The following is a 21,310-nucleotide window of genomic DNA, read 5'->3' on the forward strand; positions in this document are numbered from 1 at the left end:
AGGTATCAAGACATTTGTGCTGCCCATTACATTACAAACCACAGGAGAGGGCAAATTCTTCAGCAGGATAGCGCTCATCTCATTCTTCAGCCTCCACATCAAAGATCCTGAAAGCAAAGAAGATCAAGGTGCTCCAGGATTGGCCAGCCCAGTCACCAGACATAAACATTATTGGAAAGTCTAGGGTAAGATGGAGAAGGAGGCATTGAAGATGAATCCAAAGACTCTTGATGAACTCTGGGAGTCCTGCAGAAACGCTTTCTTTGCCATTCCAGATGACTTTATTAATCAGAGATTTGAGTTATTGCAGAGATGTATGGATGCAGTCATCCAAGCTCATGGGAGTCAGATACAATATTCATTTTTTCTCCATCAAAGCATGATCACATTTTATTGTGGTAAAATAAGCGTAATCTAGAGGTCTTTGCCTGATAACAAATGATCAACTAGAAATCAAGTTATTATTAGCTGTTCCTACAACTTACTGTAGATAGCGACAAGACGTTCGTCAGGTAGTGTTTATTACTTTAAATTTTTTTGTAAAATAACTATAAAGAGAATCTTTAATATTGAATAATTTTACTTATTACTTTTATGATTTCACTAAAAAGCAAAAGACATATTACTTTACAAAATTTTGTACGATATCAAGGCTTGTGCTAAAAAAGAAGTGGTTTATACTTTAACATTTTAGGAACAATTTCACTGTAACATTTGCTAAATAAATTGCAAAAAAAATAAATTAATAAATAAGACTTTTCAATACTTAAAATGACTAAAAATAAATACTTGCCTATGAATCAAAGGATTTAAGATATTGGGCCCTATCATACACCCGGCGCAATGTGGAACAAGGCGCGACTCTATTGTTGTTTGCTAGTTTCAGGCAAGAGTCTCGGCGCAAGAGTCGCTTTGACGTTTTCCGCCACGCTGTCTAAATAGCAAATGACTTTGCTCTCATATCTGCGCCCATAGGCGTTCTGGTTCTTGCTGGCGCGTTGCTATTTTGAGAAACTATAATAGATTTTTCAATCAAAACAAAGCCGGTCTAAAGTCCAGCGCAGAGCGCATTAGTTGTGCGCCTCGCTTACACACTGCTTTATATACACAAGATGTACAGCAATACACAAATATCTTTACAAATAAAAAATAATTAAAATATTAAGGATATATATAGGATATAATAAGAACATATATAGGATATAAATATAAAGTATTAAAATATTACAAAACATATTATTTTCTAGCCTACATAAATTTAAAAACCACTGCCTTCATGCCTTCATCTCGGGAGGCTTTTTCAGTTCATTCATAACAATTTGCTTTTGTATAATGTTATTATTATTAGCAGAATTATTTATTATATCCATATTTATATTTGTTTTATTAAAAACAAGCTTAGACTTTTTCACCTGTCAGGTTTTAGACCATATGGGGCACAGCATGTGTATTTGGATATAACACAAGTTTTTGAACACACTTCGTTATTATTGTTCATTTATTCGTTAGCTGGAAATTAGAAATGAATTTAAAAACAGTTTTGAAACAAATCTTTGCACTTAACGAAATTAATTATTTATAGGCTAATTGATGTCTGTGCATACAAGGTTTCCATATCCACAAGAGCGAAAGTGAAAGTAGATAATGAGAAGGCCTTATCTCTCATTCTCGCTCTGTTAAACTGTTTTCTTGCAAGTGAAATGCTCAGTTTTTCCACTTACACTTACTTTACATCATGTAAATAGCAAATGCGCTCTTGGCGCGACGCAACTGGCTCTTAAAAGTAATGGGAGATGAGACTCTGATTGGTTTATTCTCAAAACACACCTATAACTCATTAAGAAAATAAACTAAACCCTTTTAGATCATGCGTCACGGCGCAAAGCGGATTTTTCCGTGTTTATATTAGCAAAAGTGGAATCTGACCCACCCTAAAAGCGTTTGCACCCTGCACTTTATACTTTGTGCATGGACCATCAAAATAGAGCCCATTAAGTCAAATTTTCTGAAGGTAAATGTGATGCGGCTGGGATGAAAATCAGCACCACCGAAATAAGGTGCCTTGCCATCTCCAGGTTGGAGGAAAGTCCTTACCCCAGGTGGAGGAGTTCAAGTATCTTGGGCTTTTGTTCATGAGCGAGGGAAGAATAGAACAATGAGATTGACAGGCGGATTAGTGCAGCAGCAGCGGTTGATATACCGGTCCAATGTGGTAAAGGAGGAGCTGGGCCAAAATGCAAAGCTTTCGATTTACCGGTCAATCTACATTCCTTCTAATAAATAAAATTTATTTTCTCAGAAGGGTTAACTAAACCACACCAACCATTAAAACACTGTCCGTTCAGGTCAACAATTATTTATGTGCCCTTAATGTTTTGATTGGTGGGATTAGATGAACATGCTCTTCCCAAATGCTTCATTTGGCACATCCTAAAACCATGCCAGTTCCACCCAATAGACCTCCATTAAGAACATGCAGAGCCCAGCTGGCTAATTATTAAGAACCTCGCTTAAAAAATGACCATAATCAACCCTAAACTATCAGCTCCAGATCTCATTCACATGAAGAGCATGAAAACCTATATTTTAGAGCAGTAGTCACAAAACCATAAAATCATGATAGATTTATCCCATAGATATTTACATTAGATGTTGCCTACGCTTTTGTTGTCTATTGGAATGTGTCAATACAGCCGCCATTTTAGAACAGGGTAAAAAATTTTTTAAATGAATGTGAGACAGGTGCAGAGGAGGACTGGGCATCCAAAGCCAAAGATATGTAAACATAAAGACTATTTTGAGGAATGTAAACAAAAACAAATGTCGCAACGTATTTCCTGTTTTACATTTTTCATTTAGATAGTTTCAGAGAATCCAAAATGAGCCACATATTAATAAATAATCTCATGGTAGCTGCTTTAACATGACGTTTTGATTGAATTGCCTCTTGTTACAGGATTACTGTAACGCACTGTTCGCTGGCTGCCCAGCATCCTCTATTAACAAACTTCAACTAGTACAAAATTTAGCTGCCAGAGTTCTTACCAGGTCTAGAAAATATGATCATATCACCCCAATTTTATCCTCCTTACACTGGCTGCCTGTTAAGTTTCGTATTGAATTTAAAATATTGTTTCTTACCCATAAAGCTTTAAATAATCTAGCTCCTGTTTATCTAACCAACCTTCTGTCTCACTACAATCCAACTCGCTCTTTAAGATCTCAAAACTCAGGGCTTCTGGTAGTACCAAGAATAGCAAAGTCGAGTAAAGGAGGTCGAGCTTTCTCATTTTACCTCCTAAACTCTGGACTAGCCTTCTTGATAATGTCCGAAGCTCAAACACACTCTCGCAGTTCAAAACTAGATTAAAGACCTATCTGTTTAGTAAAGCATACACTCAGTGCATCACTTACCGGGTTTCCACATAGGTTTCTGCATCTTGTTTATGTAAACTATGAACAGCAGCTACGCTAATTATTCTCTTTATTTCTCCATTTCCACCTGGGGATACTTATCCCGAGGTCCTCCGACTACGCAGAGTCACTGATTCGATCCAAGAACAGAGACGAGATGATCCCAAGGTTTCCATACCCTGGACCAGGCCGTATCCTGAGCAGCTGCTGCGGTGGTCATGGAGAAGTGGAGAGCATGAGACTGATTCCTGTGATGTTCCAGGGACAGACGAGTCTTCACTGAGGCCCAGCTTCCAACCTCCGCTGCTCAGACGGCAGCTCTGCACAAGACGTTTGGCCAGCGGAGAAAATAAAGTGGTGGTGCCCAACTGAGTCTGGCTTCTCTCAAGGTTTTTTCCTTCACTTTCGCTAATTTGTGAAGTTTTTTTCCCTCTCCGCTGTCGCCACTGGTTTGCATGGTTTGGGATTGGTAGAGCTACACATCGATGGATTTGCTCTTCAGTGTTTAGACCCTCAGTAGTGATTATTAAACCACACTGAACTGAGCTGAACTGAACTGAACTTAAAACACTAAAAACTGAACTACACTGTTCCAATTACAATGACCATTTATGTGAAGCTGCTTTGACACAATCTGCATTGTAAAAGCGCTGTACAAATAAAGCTGAATTGAATCGAGAAAATGTTAACGGGCCAATGTCATGAGCACTTTGAAATGGTCTATATGCATATAGAGCTGAAACCAGAAGTTTACAGTACATACACTGTATAAAAAGGTCCACAACCATTTTTTGAAAAGTCAGACGTTGATGTGACAAAACTTTTTCTCTTTAGGTAAGTTAGGAGTATCAAATGTGTTTCTGTTATGCTTGAGAGCAGAAAAAAAGAGATTTTTTGAGAAATTGTTATAACTTTTCTTAAATGTCAAGTTTACATACAATAAGATTATTATGCCTCTAAAAAAAGCTCAGATGATGGTGTCAAGGTTTTGGAAGTTTCTGATTGGCTAATTGACAACATTTGAGTTAATTGGAGACACAACTGTAGAAAAGTTTTTAAGGAAAACCTCAAACACTGCTTCCTTGTGTGACAACATGGGAAAATTAACAAGCCAGAATCAAAAAAAAAAGCCAGATTACAATTAGCTAAATGACACTGGGAAAAATAACAATTTCTGGAGACATGTCCTGTGCTCTGATGGAACTAAGATTGAACTGTTTGGCCAAAATGACCAGTGTTACATTTGGAGGACAAAGGGGAAAGCTTACAAGCCTAGAAACACCATCCCAACTGTGAAGTATGCGGTTGGCAGCATCATGTTATGGGGCTGTTTTGCTGCAGGAGGGACTGGTCCACTTCACAGCATAGATGGCATCATGAAGACAGAACATTATGTAGAAATACTGAAGCAACATCTCAAGACATCAGCCAGGAAATTAAAACTTGGCCACAAATGGGTCTTCCAAACAGACCATGACCCTAAGCATACTGCCAAATTAAGTTTGAATGTGCTTTAAGGACAACAGAGTGAATGTTTTGGAGTGGCCATCACAAAGCCCTGACCTCAATCCTATAGACAATTTGTGGGCACAGTTGAAAAAGCTTGCGTGAGCAAGACAGCCAACAAATCTGACTCAGTTATACCAATTCTGTCAGGAGGAATGGGCCAAAATTCCTTCAAACTATTGTGAGAAGCTTGTGGAAGGATACCCAAAACATTTGACCAAAGTTATAGTTTAAAAGCAAAGCTGAAAAAATACCAAGAAAATGTGTGTAAACTTTTGACTATCTAGAAGTTAATAAAAAAATTCTCCCAAAAAAATGCTCTCATTATTCTGGCATTTAGCAAATGTAAATTATTTAGGTAATCCTAACAGACCTAAAATAGTCAGACATTTTTTTTAAATGGTTATGTTCCTTTTTTAGAGAATGTAAACTTCTGGTTTCAACACTATCTATGATCAGGAGTTTTCCAGGTGGTCAGTATGCAAATATGTTTTTAAATTAAGACAATTATCACTTTCCATCACTTTTCTACATCGATGGACAAGTGACCACACAGGAATTGCCGATAAAAGGCGTGTGCTTTATTTGCATGAAAATGTATTATCCTCCGTCCTTGGTGAATTTGATCTAATAAATGCCCTGAAACACACCTCCTCTCCTGCTTTTATTTATCATTCTAACGGAGGGAGCGATTAGTTTGTGAATGAATCCCTGTTATGAACGACTCATTCACTAATGCCAAGCTCACACTGCATGACAAGTCCTGATTTTGACTCGCCGTCAGGTTTTGAGAAATCGCTAACAAATGTCTTAAAAATACATAACAAATGACTGACAATCACAGCGTATGAACTATCAAAGACGCGATCTGGGAGAATCGCAAATGAGTCGCTGACACCCTTGAGATATTAAGCTAAATATCTGGAGCTGTCTGCGAATAAAATCATGCCTTGTGAAATGTGTTCTGATTGAAGATAACATCGGTGATTACCTACAGCCAATGAGAGATCAGCATACACTAGAATGGGTATCAGCAGGCCAAGGTGAGGTTGGGGGAGAAGTTAAAAGCGCTTACTTTCAGTCTATTTTGATTCAAGAATTGGAGGAAAAACTACAGTAAATTTGGCAGGAGCACCCATGTCTGTTTGAGCCAGGACTAGCGGAATTTTGATTGCAATTTCAGTTACTTCAGTATTTGCTTCATGAGGGAGAGCAGGATGTTGCTGCTTGGTCTTGACTAGTGACATTTGTCCTGGGGTGGCGCTTCTGACGCATGCTAAGGGTCTGTATGTGATATATGGTTTTATCCAAAGGGTTATCATACCTTCAGAATCTTATACCGGTCTATGACTAGATAAAAAAATCTTTAAAAAATACTAGATGTTTACCTTTAAAAAAAAAAAAAAGACAAAATTTTATACATTTTATAACATTTGTTATTTTATTCTTTTAATGCTGAGCTAGAAAACAAGTTTTGTTAGTTGAGAAGTCAAGAAGCGCTGAAATGAAGTGAAAGAGAGAGAAACAAGACATAATCAGGGAAGGGTTTTGAGGAGGATAAGGAAGGTGAAGTGTCTGGTTTGGAGCCAGAAGTGCATCCGTAGCGCTGATGTGATATGATCTCCTGCAGAAAGCGACTCGACGGCGAGATGAAAATGAATGCGGAGCAGGAGTGACAGAAAGTGAATGAGTGACACAAACGTTGTCTGACAGAACACGCATTACACCGCCTTAATGGAGAACAACCTCAGAGCTGCTTACGGATTCTGCGCAGGAAGCAGACGAGCATGCAATATTAAATATAGTCAGCATCAATTCATTTCGTAATGCCTGGAAAAGTTGGAAAATGACATTAAGAATGTACAACATCATATACTGTAAAAAATACAAAACAACAAATACTTTTAGAATGCTTTAGCTTGTTTACTTTAAAGCTATTCAGGTTTCAACAATTTTTTTTTAAGTTATAACAAGTTTAAGGTAATATTTTTAGTCAGTCTGACTTATGCAAGTTGAGATGTCTAGAAACATTAATTTGATTCAACTAAAAAATTTAAAGACAGCAAGAAGTTTGTTTTTACAGTGTCGTTTTTCAACCACTCCCTCTCCAATCAGCTGACTCATTCATTCATTCATTTATTAATTTTCCTTTGGCTTAGTCTCTATTTCAGAGGTCGCCACAGTGGAATGAACTGCCAACTAATCCAGCATATGTTTTACGTAGCGGACATGGGCGTAAATCCCGGGGGGGACGGGGGGGACATGTCCCCTCCCATCCGAGGGTTGCTAAACGCCAAGTACAAAAAGTTCACATATTAAGCAATTTGGCTTTAGGAATGAGTGCTTATGAAAATACTAACGTAACAATATTAATCAAAGGCAAAGGAGAAAGAAATGATTGAGGACCAGGCAGAGCAGGATCAGTCAGATGTACAGTGTCAGGTAAGGGTGTTGTGCTTTATTGAAGGGATAATGACAATTCTTTTGGGGGGTGAACAATTTTTTTAAAATGTTTTTGGAGTTGTGGCTGTTTAGCAGATGAACTTCACAGGCTCACCTATTTACAATTTGATCGGTCAATTTAACAAGTGTAATGTAAACTAGTTATTATGAGTATGGAAAATGTCTTTTCCTGCATTTATTCTGCTTCAGGAGTCAGTCTGTTGACTGTAAACACAACAAACAATAATTATCATAATGACATAGTCTCCATGCTATAATAATTATGATGAAACTATTTTTAACTGCGGGGGCATATCTTTATTAGTACAATTCGGCTGTATTGTGTCAATAGCAGACCCTCTACTACCCACATCCAGTGCATTACAGTAACCTAATCTAGTGGTCACAAAAGCATGGATTACAGTCTCAAACAGTTGTTTTGGTATACATTTTTTTATTCGTGCTAGTTGTCTTAATTTAAAAAAAGCATGTATTTGGACTGTGGGGGAAACAGGAGCACCCAGAGGAAACCCACACTAACACAGGGAGAACCTGCAAACTCCACACAGAAATGCCAACTGAGCCAGGCGAGACTTGATCCAGTGGCCTTCTTGTTGTGAGGAAACGGTGATTAACACTAAGCCACGGTGCTGCTCTCAATCACACCCATTTTTCCAATCAATTTCCAACAGAATAATTGTTGAACTTTTATTTATATTGCATTAATTAGAACAGCAACATACAAAATGACACTTTCTTTGCAGCTGTTTTTTTATTGTAAAAGTAGCAGCTCATCGTGTTGCACATGAAGTACCAAAGAGATGACATCATAGTTTTTAGACCCCTCCCCTCAAGCCAGCTAACTCTATTCTGTTATAGCACACCCCCTTTTCTAATCAATTCATAACAGAATGATTATCTCAGAATAACTTTTTTTATAAAGTAATGGGTAAATGCACAACATAAAAATATCCTCTGACATTGCTGTTTTTTTTTTTATACTAAAAATCACAACTTATAGTCTCTGACTGACATCTGATGAAAGTGAAGTGATTTTGCAGCCCAGGTTAATTAATAGAATAGCAACTGATTGAACCGTTTCCATTCTTACATAAGAAACACTCATTGCTTTTAGCAATAAATCTAATTGCACTAATGTTGCACGTGATAATGACTAGAAAAACTGTGGAAAAACAGCTGAACAAGTTTTTTTTACGGGGGAAAAAACACATACAGTCTGTAGGGGTGAGTTTGGGGTCTGTAAAATTTGATCATGGTTTTAAAAGAAACCTCATACTCACCTAAGGTGCATTCAATTAATTAGAATTTTTGTGAAATATTTGCCCAGTTAAAAATAGCCAGAAATGTATTCTTTTGATTAAAAAAAACATTAAATACAATTTTCAGCTTCATTGTTCCAGCTGCTTTAGAAATCATTCAGTATGCAAATATACACTACCTGACAAAAGTCTAGTTGCCTATTCAATTTTTATGAAGAGCTAATAATAACTTGACTTCTAGTTGATCATTTGGTATCAGAAGTGGCTTATATGAAAGGCAAATGCCTCTAGATTACGCTTATTTTACCACAATAAAACATGATCATGCCTTGATTTTAAAATTCTTTCATTAGGACAGTAAGGTCTGACTTTGCGTAGACAAACATCTTGTCACTTAAAAGAAATAATGTCTAGTATAGAATATAAAGTCCTGCTGCAGTGGAAACAGAATGAATATTGTGTCTGACTCCATCATGAGCTTGGAGGACTGCATCCATACATCTCTCCAAGGACTCAAATCACTGATTAATAAAGTCATCTGGAATGGCAAAGAAAGCGTTCTTGCAGGACTCCCAGAGCTCATCAAGATTCTTTGGATTCATCTTTAATGCCTCCTCCATCTTACCCCAGACATGCTCAATAATGTTCATATGTACGGTGACTAGGCTGGCCAATCCTAAAGCAGCTTGACCTTCTTTGCTTTCAGGAATTTTGATGTGATCAACTATAAGTCAGTTTATTATTTGTTGCTCTGGCCACTGGCATCAACAACAAGACTTTTTGTCAGGTAGTGTTTTGATAAAATTGTAAGGACTTTTTCATTTGATTACTAGAAAGTTCATAAGAACAGCGTTTGACTAAAACAGGACCCTTTTGTAAAAAATGTAGGGTCACTTTTGATCCAATTAATGCATCCATGCAGCTAAATAAATAGTATTAGTTGATATGTTTAACATTCAATATTTACATTAACACCCCTCACATATCTCTATTTTAAATTAATATTATCTATAGGATGCTTTTTAATTAGATTATACCAAAGTTAATTTTCAACTTTTTTCTAATTAAATAAAGAAAAAAAAACTTAAGTTTACTGTCTAATAATGATTAATATGTTGGGAGAAAGCGTTTAAAAAAAGCTTTAATAAACAATCAAGAGAAACAAATATTATATATATATATATATATATATATATATATATATATATATATATATATATATATATATATATATATATATATATAATATATATTATATATATATATATATATACACACACACACACACACACACACACACACACACACACACACACACACACACACACACACACACACACATATATATATATATATATATATATATATATATATATATGTGTGTGTGTGTGTGTGTGTGTGTGTGTGTATATATAAAAAATATATATATATATATATATATATATATATATATATATATATATATATATATATATATATATATATATATATGTATGTATGTATGTATGTATGTATGTATGTATGTATGCATGTATATATATATATTATTATTATTATTATTATTATTTATTTTTTTAAAACCTTGTTTTGAATTTAAATGTATTATATTTCCAATCCTATGAAGATGTTAGGTGACCAAACTCAAATTTTTCATGGATAAACCGTTTAATAAAATATAGCAGTTTATTAAAACTGCTTTGTTTCAATGCATTAAATATTAATAGCTATATTCAGCGAGAAAATAATACAAAAGCATATTTATGCCGAGCACTGTAAATTGATGAAGAAAAGTATAACTTCAAACTCGTATACACTCACTCAACAAAAATGTTTTGCTTGTTCAATCTAATTTAAAATGAGCTAAAACAACACAATTATTTATTTTTCATTGGGACAACTTAATTTTTTTATGTTCAATTCACATAAATTTGTTAAGTGTTAAGTTAACTTGAATGAATTGTGTGGAACCCTGCGTTTTTTACAGTGTTGTAAAAATTGCAGGGTTCCACACAATTCCTTAGCGTTGCCTCAACACAAATAGATTAAGTTAAATAAATTGTTTTCACAAATTGAAGGTGATTGAACAAATGAAGCTGATAAAGTTATCCCACGTAAACCCACAAGAATTGTGTTGATTCAGCTCATTATAAATAAATAGTTTGAACAAGCATCAAAAAATTCTTTTAAATATCTCGATTTGTATTTAAATGCATTATATTTTTATTCCTAAAGATGTTAGCTGACCAAACTCTTATTTTAATATTTATTATAACTGTTTAATAAAACTGCTTTACTTAAAAGCATTGAATATTAATGACTATATTCACTGAGAAATAAATAAAAAATACTTATTTTTTATAGCACTGTATATACTGTATACTGTAAATCAAGCAAAGTCCAGCTTCAAACTCATATACGCTGTTAGAAATGCAGGGTTCCACACAATTCCTTAATGTTGCCTCAACACAAATTGATTTTTTTAACGGACCTGTAATAGTTTTTACAACTTTAGGTTGATTGAACATAAAACTATTAAGTTATCCTACCAAAAAACCTTCAAGTATGTGTTGATTCAGCTCATTATAAATAAATAGTTTAAACAAGCATCAAAATTGTCTTTTTAATACCTCGTTTTGTATTTAAATGCATTACATTTCTATTCCTAAAGATGTTAGCAGGCCAAACTCTTTTTTTAATAGATGTAGCCGTTTAATAAAACTGCTTTGTTTAAATGCACAAAATATTAACGGCTATATTCACTGAAAAATTAATAAAAATACATATTATGATGAGCACTGTATATAGATTAAGCAAAGTACAGTTTCAAACTTGTATACACTTTAAGAAATGTAGGGTTCCACACAATTTCTTAATGTTGCCTCAACACAAATGATTAAGTAAGTTTAATTTGTTAACAAATTTAGGTTGATTGAACATAAAACAAGTTATCCTCCCAAAAAAAAAACTCAAGAGTTGTGTTGATTCAGCTCACTATGAATAAATAGTTTAAACAAGCATCAAAACTATTCTTTTAAATATCTCGTTTTGTATTTAAATGCATTACATTTCTATTCCCAAAGATGTTAGCTGATCAAACTCTTTTTTTTATGAATATAACTTTTTAATAAAACTGCTTTGTTTAAATGCAAGGCAAGGCAAGTTTATTTATATAGCACATTTCATACACAGTGGCAATTCAAAGTGCTTTACATAAACAAGAATAAAAGAAACAAGTAAAAAAAGTAAAAATGCATCAAATATTAACGGCTATATTCAATGAGAAATTAATAAAAATACATATTATGATGAGCACTGTATATAGAGGAAGCAAAGTACAGCTTCAAACTCGTATACACTGTAAGAAATGCAGGGTTCCACACAATTCCTTAACATTGTGTCAACACAAACCGATTAAGTTAATTTTTTGGCAAATTTAAGTTGATTAAACATAAAAATATTAAGTTATCCACCCAAAAAAACCCTTCAGAATTGCGTTAATTCAGCTCATAATAAATAAGTAGTTTAAACAAGCATCGAAAATATTATTTTGAATGTACAACAAGACTAAAATGACATTTTTCCTGTCATTTACACACAAAAAAGACCAGCTTGCATTTCGGACACGTCTGATGTTGCCCTTTAACCCTTAAAATCTGTTGACCAAAACCAACCACCACAATCAGACACAATGCTTTGCCATACAGTAGTGAATCGGCAATGACCTCTACAGTTCTCAGCTCTGCACTTTCATTCTGTTATTCATCACACACACACACACACACACACACACACACACACACACACACACACACACACACACACACACACACACAATGACTCACGCTGTCCTTTGAAATCAAGCTGAAGTGCTTTTGTGAATTTAATCCAACCGGACAGCAGTTTCTTTTAAAACAACCAGACTTTCATGCAACATCTCATCCGACTGATCTCCAAATATGTTTATTACACTGTTTTTGTGTCAGCATTGAAGTATTGATATGTTTATCTCTCCCTCTCAGCGCGCACGCGTGTGTGTGTGTGTGTGTGTGTGTGTGTGTGTGTAGCACTGACCGTTTTATCAGCTCATTTCTGCAATCTCATCATTTTGATCTAGAAACAGCTGCTCGGATTCAGTTGTATCATGCTTGACTTTCACACATGTGCACCATCCAAATCATGAACTGCAAAACAGAGAAACAAAACAAGTCAAAGTTACTCACCAGAAAACTTCCAGCTCGCCAGAAGAAACAAACAGAGCTTTCAGCAAGCTAAAATGATGCTCAGTCTTCTTAATATCATCCGGCTCATTGCATCTTCCTTCTTTCTTTCCGTCTGGCTGCCACTGGTTTTTACTCTCGTCTTTTTTTCTCCCATGCGCTGGCGGTCAGTGCTGCGCGGAGCGTCGTGTGCTTCTTTCTTCCCGGAGTGTGTTTGCATCCCATCTGTCCCTCTCTCGACCTCCGCTCAAGAACGTCAACTCTGGTGTCTGAGCTCGGAGCCAATGTGTGTGTGTGTGTGTGTGTGTGTGTGTGTGCATGTGTGTGTGGGTGAAGGAAGAAGCAGCCAATGGGAAAGGGAGGGAGCGATGGGAGTAAAGCACACGCGCAGACCGAACAGCAACGAATAAACAGAAGGGTTAGAGACTCCTCTATATTCAAGCATCTCTCTCTCTCTCTCTCTGGCCACTGTTTCAGCTTAAAGGAATAGCTCATTATTTACTCACCGCCCCCCGTGTTCATTTAAAGCTCACTGCTGTTTGTCTGTGGCGCACATGAGAGGACATTTCAAATGAATGTACTTGTGAGCTGTTTTCGTGGATTGGTGGATCGTCTGTCAAACTCTTTGAGTTCATATGACTCATGCGCTGTTATATTGAACACATTATATTGAATTAGCTTTCATTTGCAGCTGACATTATATCTTTGACTTTATTTTCATTCTTAAGCTGTATATTTTGTAATTTTTGTATTTCGCCTTTAATGTTTTTTGTAAAATGTAAACTATATATACACTACCTGACAAAAGTCTTGTAGACTCAAATCTCTGATTAATAAAGTCATCTGGAATGGCAAAGAAAGCGTTCTTGCAGGACTCCTAGAGTTCATCAAGATTCTTTGGATTCATCTTCAATGCCTCCTCCTCCTCCATCTTACCCCAGACATGCTCAATAATGTTCATGTCTGGTGACTGGGCTGGCCAATCCTGGAGCACCTTGACCGTCTTTGCTTTCAGGAGCTTTGATGTGGAGGCTGAAGTATGGCAAGGAGCACTATCCTGCTGGAGAATTTGCCCTCTCCTGTGGTTTGTAATGTAATGGGCAGCACAAATGTCTTGATACCTCAGGCTGTTGATGTTGCCATCCACTCTGAGGGTCTCTCGCACACCTCCATACTGCATGCAACCCCAAACCATGATTTTTCCTTTACCAAATTTGACTGATTTCTATGAGAATCTTGGGTCTATGCTGGTTCCAATAGGTCATCTGCAGTATTTGTGATGATTGGGATGCAGTTCAACAGATTCATCAGAAAAATTGACCTTCTGACACTTTTCAAAATAATCAACTAGAATTCAAGTTATTATGTGTTGCTCTGGGATCGACGGCAAGACTTTTGTCAGGTAGTGCATGTGCATAAATGAACAACATCTATTTATTTATTAAATTTGGTATTTAGATGCAATATAGTAGTAAATTATATTATTAATTCACTGACATTAGTATTTTACATTTAATATTTTTATTTAGCTATATTTTTTTGTAATTTTAATACTTTGGCATGTTATTTTTAAAAGTTTACCATATAAATATGGTGTTAATTTAGTATCAATTTATATTCAATATAGTAGTGAATAATATTTTGAAGTCACTCATTTACAATAAATAAAAATAAATAATCTGTTAAAATAAAATTAAAGGCGAGGTATTAAAATTACCAAAAAAAAAAAATTGCTAAATGAATAAATAATAAAAAACAATTAGATAAGTCAAATTTAAAATGTAACATTAAAGGTGAAATAGTAAAATTTCAAAAAATATTGCTAAATAAAAATACTAAATAAAAAAACAACAAAATAAAATTACATTTAAAATGTCAGCTGTTAATTTTGTATTATTTTCATGCAATACAGCAGTGGATAATAGTTTCAATTTGTTTTTATTTACAGCTGACATTTAAAACTTGATTTTATTTGGTTTAATTTTTTTATTTAGTATTTTTATTTAGCTTGATTCTTAGTATTTCGCTTTTTTTAACCGTATTTTTTCATGTTCATTTTTACATTTTATCTCAGTAAGTTGGTAAAACTACAATCCTACTCGCATTTCACCATATACAGTTTAAGTCAGAATTATTAGCCCGCGTTTATTTTTTTCAGTAAATAATATTTAATTGCATATTTTTCTAGACACTTCCATACAGCTTAAAGTGACATTTAAAGGCTTAACTAGGTTAATTAGGTTAACTAGGCAGGTTAGGGTAATTAGGCAATTAATTGTGTAACAATGGTTTATTGTGTAGACTATTCAAAAAAATTCAGCTTAAAGGGGCTAATAATTTTGTCCCTAAAATGATGTTTAAAAAATTAAAAACTGCTTTTATTCTAGCCAAAATAAAACAAATAAGACTTTCTCCAGAAGAACAAATATTATCAGACATACAGTGAAAATTGCCTTTCTCTGTTAAACATCATTTGGGAAATATTTAAAAAAAGCAAAAATAAATAAATAAATAAAAATCAAAGGGGGGCTAATAATTCTGACTTCAACTGTAGGAAAATTTGATGATTACTTCAATTACCAGAAACTATTTTTAAGTTTTAGTTTAAATAACACTTACAATGGGAGAAATGGAATTTATCCATATTGATATTAAATCCAGTTTTGTATTGTTTTTTATTGTCACTTGGCAATTCAATTTCTAGTATTATTGTTATATGCACTTTCCCAAATCCTAATTTAAATTTTCATTTACCTCCAATTTAAATTTGTGTAATTTAGTGTATATTTATTTATTTTTATCAGTTAAAATATTTTTATTCACCTTTAATTTTTCATAAACTATAAAGTATGATTAGCTTGAATGTGTTCTTTTTCAGTTGCAACAACAATTCTTTTTAGCTTTTTTCATTTTAGTAATGCTACATTTTAGTAATGATATTATTTTAGTATCAGTTATTTTCTATTGTAAATATACACAGCTTTTTTTTTATTACTATACATTTAATACTTATATTTTATTTACTTTTTTAACAGATTTTTTTTTACTTTATTACAGCTGACATTTGTTTTTAATTTTAGTTAACCATAACAAAACTGGAGGAACATAAAACACAAGACCGCCATTGCATGTTTGATGTCAACAACTTAAGCCTGCAAGGCACTGGAGAACCAATGACATTTGATATAACTGATATCCAACCAGTGCCATATTTGATTTGTGAGCCATGTCGGTCTATTTACAACTTCAATTTCAGTATATATGTAACATAAAGCCATCAAATGACCTCTGTATACAAGGAATATATTGGAAGAGTCTGCTTGGATTTTCTACGCAAGTGTAGAACAGAAAAAAAACAGCATGCGAGTTTGGAATGACATGAATATTTGAGCATGTTTACATGCACACCAAAATGCTGATAACTATTAAAATGACCTGTTGTCCAAAAATTTGGCAATGCAAGTAAATCACACTACAAAGCTTTATTAATAAATCAGCCTTTTGCATTAAAATGCTTCTACTCATTTTTGATGTGAAGCATATTCAGATGCTTTTTTGACCCACAGAATTTTACAAATATATCTGAAGTGACAAGCTTTTTTTGATTTTTAATGATTTGTTGAACATGAAAACGGTCATAAAATATATTCCTGGAGAATGCAAATTATTCATTGTTTCCCACAGTTTCTGGGAAATAAATTGATTTGATTTATTATTAAAGTATTGTAAATGTGCTTTACTTGCATTGTCAGGTTATTGGTTGGCATACTGGAACATTTCAATAAGCGGATTTTTTTGAGTTATCAGGGTATTGGTGTGCATGTAAATGTGCTCAATTAGGAGTTTAAAAGTATGCTAAAGTCACGGTTCGGTACATAACTTGGTTTTGGAGTCACCATTCGATACAAGTTTGGTACTGTACAACAAGAATAAGCAACAATTCTCCAGTGCATGTTTGTTTGTTTTTTTAACATGCAGAACATTGTAGGGCTGGACAATATAATAGGTATTGGTGTTTATTTACTGTACACCATTGTCAATTACAATAAAAAATAGGTATCTGTATTTATTGACGGTACACCATTGTCATTATCGCTAAAATTGGTATTGGTATTTATTGACTGCACACCATTTTCATTAACGTTAAATTCGGCATCGGTATTTATCGACCATAGACCATTGTCAATAACGATAAAAGCTGTATTGGTATTTATTGACTGTACACTATTGTCAATAACGATAAAATCGGTATCTGTATTTATTGACGTACTCCATTTTAAATGTCAATAAAATCTGTGTCTGTATTTATTAACCGTGCACCATCGCTAAAATTGGTATTGGTATTTATTGACCATACACCAATGTCAATAACGATAAAATCGGTATTGGTATTTATTGACCATACACTATTGTCAATAATGATAAAATTGGTATCTGTATTTATTGAGCGACACAATTGTCTATAAAGATAAAATCTGTATCAATATTTATTACCGTAAACCATTCTCAATAACGATAACATCGTTATCAGTATTTATTGACCAAACACCATTGCCAATAACAATAAAATCGGTATGGGTATTTATTGACCGTATACCATTGTCATTAACGCTAAAATTGGTATCAGTATTTATTGACGATATACTATTGTCAATAACAATAAAAACGGTACCGGTATTTATTGACAGTACACCATTGTCAATAACTATAAAATTGGTATTGGTATTTATTGAACGTACACCATTTTCAATAACGATAACATTTGTATCGTTATTTATTGAACATACACCATTGTCAATAACAATTAAATCAGTATGGGTATTTATTGACCGTACAACATTGTCATTAACGATACAATCGGTATGTGTATTTATTGACCATACACTATTGTCAATAATGATAAAATCGGTATGGGAATTTATTAACCATACACCATTGTCATTAATGCTAAAAATGGTATCAGTATTTATTGACAGTACAGCACTGTCAATAACGCTAAAATCGGTATCGGTATTTATTGACCGTACACCATTGTTAATAACGATAAAATTGGTATAGGTATTTATTAACCATACACCATTGTCATTAACGCTAAAAATGGTATCAGTATTTATTTATGGTACACCATTGTCAATAACGATAAAATCGGTATCGATATTTATTGACGGTACATCATTGTCAATAACGATAAAATCGGAATAAGTACTTATTGCCCGTACACCATTGTCATTAACGCTAAAATTGGTATTGGTATTTATTGACCTTACACCATTGTCAATAACGATAAAAGCTGTATTGGTATTTACTGACCATACACCATTGTCAATAACGATAAAATCGATATTGGTTTTTATTGACCGTACACTATTTTCAATAACGATAAAATTGGTATCTGTATTTATTTACTGTACACCATTGTCAATAACAATGAAATTGGTATCGGTATTTATTGACCATACACCATTGTCAATAACGATAAAATCGGTATGTGTATTTATTGACCGTACATCATTGTCATTGATGCTAAAATCAGTATCAGAATTTATTGACAGTACTGCAGTCAATAACACTAAAATCGTTATCGATATTTTTTGACTGTACACCATTTTCAATAACGATAAAATTTGTATCTGTATTTTTTGAACGTACAACATTGCCAATAACGATAAAATCGGTATCTGTATTTATTGACCGTACACCATTGTCAATAACAATAAAATCAGTATTCATTGACCGTACACCATTGTCATTAACGCTAAAATTGGTATTGGTATTTATTGACCTTACACAATTGTCAATAACGATAACAAAAAAAGTTTGGTATGAAGTTTCGGTATGAAGCACTATAGTTTTATTAAAATGTGGCTACTGAGTATGCACCTTGGAAGCAGTGCTAATAAGCTAAGTGTGTCAGTTTGTCATTTCCAATGGTGTGCAAGCAGCGCGCACATAATGCACGTGCATTTTCAGGTACACCTAGTTGAAAACATCTCAACTTCAAGAATGCCGCAAGTACGCTGCGATTTATGAAAGTAGAAAAAAACAATCTGCTTTACCCGGGCAAACACAGGGCATCAAAACGCTGCAGCGCATTTTACTTTTCTTCATAAATTTATATCGAAGCTGCAGCAATGGTTTGTCCGTTTTATCACCCTCTGAGAAAATGGTTGATGGTCGCCAAATACGTAGGAAATACGCCATAGGAGCATGAGCGCAAAACGCATTGAAAATGTCAAAAGAAACCACACGTTGAAATTTTCACCAGTGAGTTTTGGGTTGCATAATTGTCACTTCAGGTCAGAATAACAACACACACAAAAATGAGTACTGTATAGCAGTAATGAAGAGATTATAAATAAAAAAAGGATGTCGCCAGAGTGGCTTTTTGGTTTCTTTTCTTGTGCATCCCAGCCACTAGCTCCCCATCTGAAAGATTTATTTATTTATTAAGATTATCCTATTGCATAGGAGTAATGTAGTCATCCAGTCACCAATTTGTAATGTTGCAGTATGTATTTAAATAATGATGGTTGGTTCTTTTACTTGTAAGATTCACATAATTAGTTTTGTTTATAGAGTTTGAGGTTCACGGTTTCATTATCATTCACACCTTAAAGTTTGCTTTGATTGCTCAGCGTTTACACTTCGCCATTGCACACTTTGTAACATTTTATTTATTAAGTCTCTTTAACACTTAACACATTTATTTTATTATAAAGAAAACAGATATTTTGTTTAAATATTTTTGATTTTTAATGTTAAAATGATTTGCCGATTAATATAACGATTAATGTTGGTAAATTAAAATAAAGTGCTTAAATAAAAAATAAAAAAATCCTAATAATCCTAAATGCATTGTTAAAAAATATTCAATAATTATCAATATCGAATGATATAAAACATGATATTTTGATAGTTTGTTTTTCCAATATCGCCCAGCCCTAGTGTTTTGTCACAATCAGCTACAGAACTGAAAACATCTTGTGATGTAAAGGTACAAAAGAAATAATGTCACATTTTCAGACACAACTGTTATGTTTTCGCACTGCTGTGGTCTTTTCAGCCTATCTCCAGTGGTAAGTGCATCTGGATTGACCGTATTCATCATCAGAGTGCATGAACCGAACCATGACACCCGTTACTGTGACGGTTCGGGACGAATACACACTGTACACAGCATATTTAATATCAGTAGTTAGAGCAATCAGCAAACGTCATTTGTTTGAGTGCATATACCGTTACACCACTAGGGATCAAAATGTTAGGTGGACTATCCCTTTAAGGCTGGGTATATCATCAGCAGCACTTGAGCGTGAGTGTGTATGTGTGTGCGTGCACGTGCCTGGCCATTTAATTAAACCCGAGGATGCTGGAGCTGCACAGGAGGGACATGTGGAGACACAGAGAGACACGGCAGACGGTTTCTGATGATGAGGGGGAGGAAGATGATGGTCAGACAGGAGAATATCAGGGTCATCAGATGGCAGCATGAGCTTGTGCTGAAAACACATGGAGAGGAAAGAAAAACAGCAAGAATGAGTAGAGCAGGTGGGACGGATGAAGGGCAAACGAAAGGCTGGTTGAAGGTATGAAGAAGAATGCTGTGGCATATTTACAAGTTGTAGCAGCATGAGATGAACTTCCAATGTTGGCCAGATGAGGGCAGGATGGGCAGTTTTATGAGATTAAAGAGATTGTTTGCACAAAAATATGCAAGTCTGGCATCATTTCACAGCCTCTTTATTCCAAACCAGTCCAACATTCCCCTGTGGAAAGAGAAAATGCAGAATGTTTACACCGCTCTGTTGCAGACAATGAAAGTGAATGAGGACGGAGTCATTAAAAAGTTATACATGTAACCCTGGAATATTATAATTATGTTATATTTTAATATTATTTTATACTGATTAAACAGGATTTCCATTGATGTCTGGTTCGTTGGATGAAGATATAATAAGTGATATAATAATTAAAAATCTGCAATGTAAGGGTTCCACAAATCTAGCTAATGAGAAAATCAGCTAAGACAAGGGTGTCAAACTCAATTCCTGGAGGGCCGAAGCCCTGCACAGTTTAGTTCCAACCCTACTCCAACACACTTACCTGTAGGTTTCAAACAAGCCTGAAGGACTCAATTAGTTTGATCAGGTGTGTTTAATTAGGGTTGGAACTAAACTGTGCAGAGCTGCGGCCCTTTTGGAACTGAGGTTGACACCTGTGGGCTAAGATGTTGTCCAAATTAAATTCTTAGCAATACAAAATACTGATCAAACTTTGAATTTTGATATATTTACAGCAGGAAACTAACAAAATGTCTTCTTGTAACACAATCTTTATTTATCCCTTGTGCACTGTTCAAATTTACTACCCTTTTGTTATGTTTAAGATGAAAACATCCACTGAAAATGCATCAGATAAATTGTTTTCAAATTTTTTTTTTTACATTAATCT

General features: G+C 34.3%; 1 protein-coding gene across 19 annotated transcripts in view; it reads right to left on the reverse strand.

Annotated features, from left to right (window-relative positions):
* Positions 1-21,310, reverse strand: part of LOC101883723 (uncharacterized) — a 303,912-nt gene that overhangs the window by 255,940 nt on the left and 26,662 nt on the right. For 13 of the 19 annotated variants that reach the window (XR_012406654.1, XR_012406653.1, XM_073951892.1 and 10 more), the window contains 3 exons: positions 20,476-20,625; positions 20,202-20,358; positions 12,714-12,823 (listed from right to left, as the gene is read on the reverse strand). The gene's annotated coding sequence lies outside the window, so the exon portion shown is untranslated. Of the gene's footprint in view, positions 1-12,713; positions 12,824-12,862; positions 13,131-20,201; positions 20,359-20,475; positions 20,626-21,310 lie in introns of those variants that run through there. The other 6 variants (XR_012406652.1, XM_009301163.5, XM_017356223.4 and 3 more) reach the window with 2 other exon arrangements.

The sequence above is a fragment of the Danio rerio genome, chromosome 5 (genome assembly GCF_049306965.1).
Source record: "Danio rerio strain Tuebingen ecotype United States chromosome 5, GRCz12tu, whole genome shotgun sequence".
Lineage (NCBI taxonomy): Eukaryota > Metazoa > Chordata > Actinopteri > Cypriniformes > Danionidae > Danio > Danio rerio.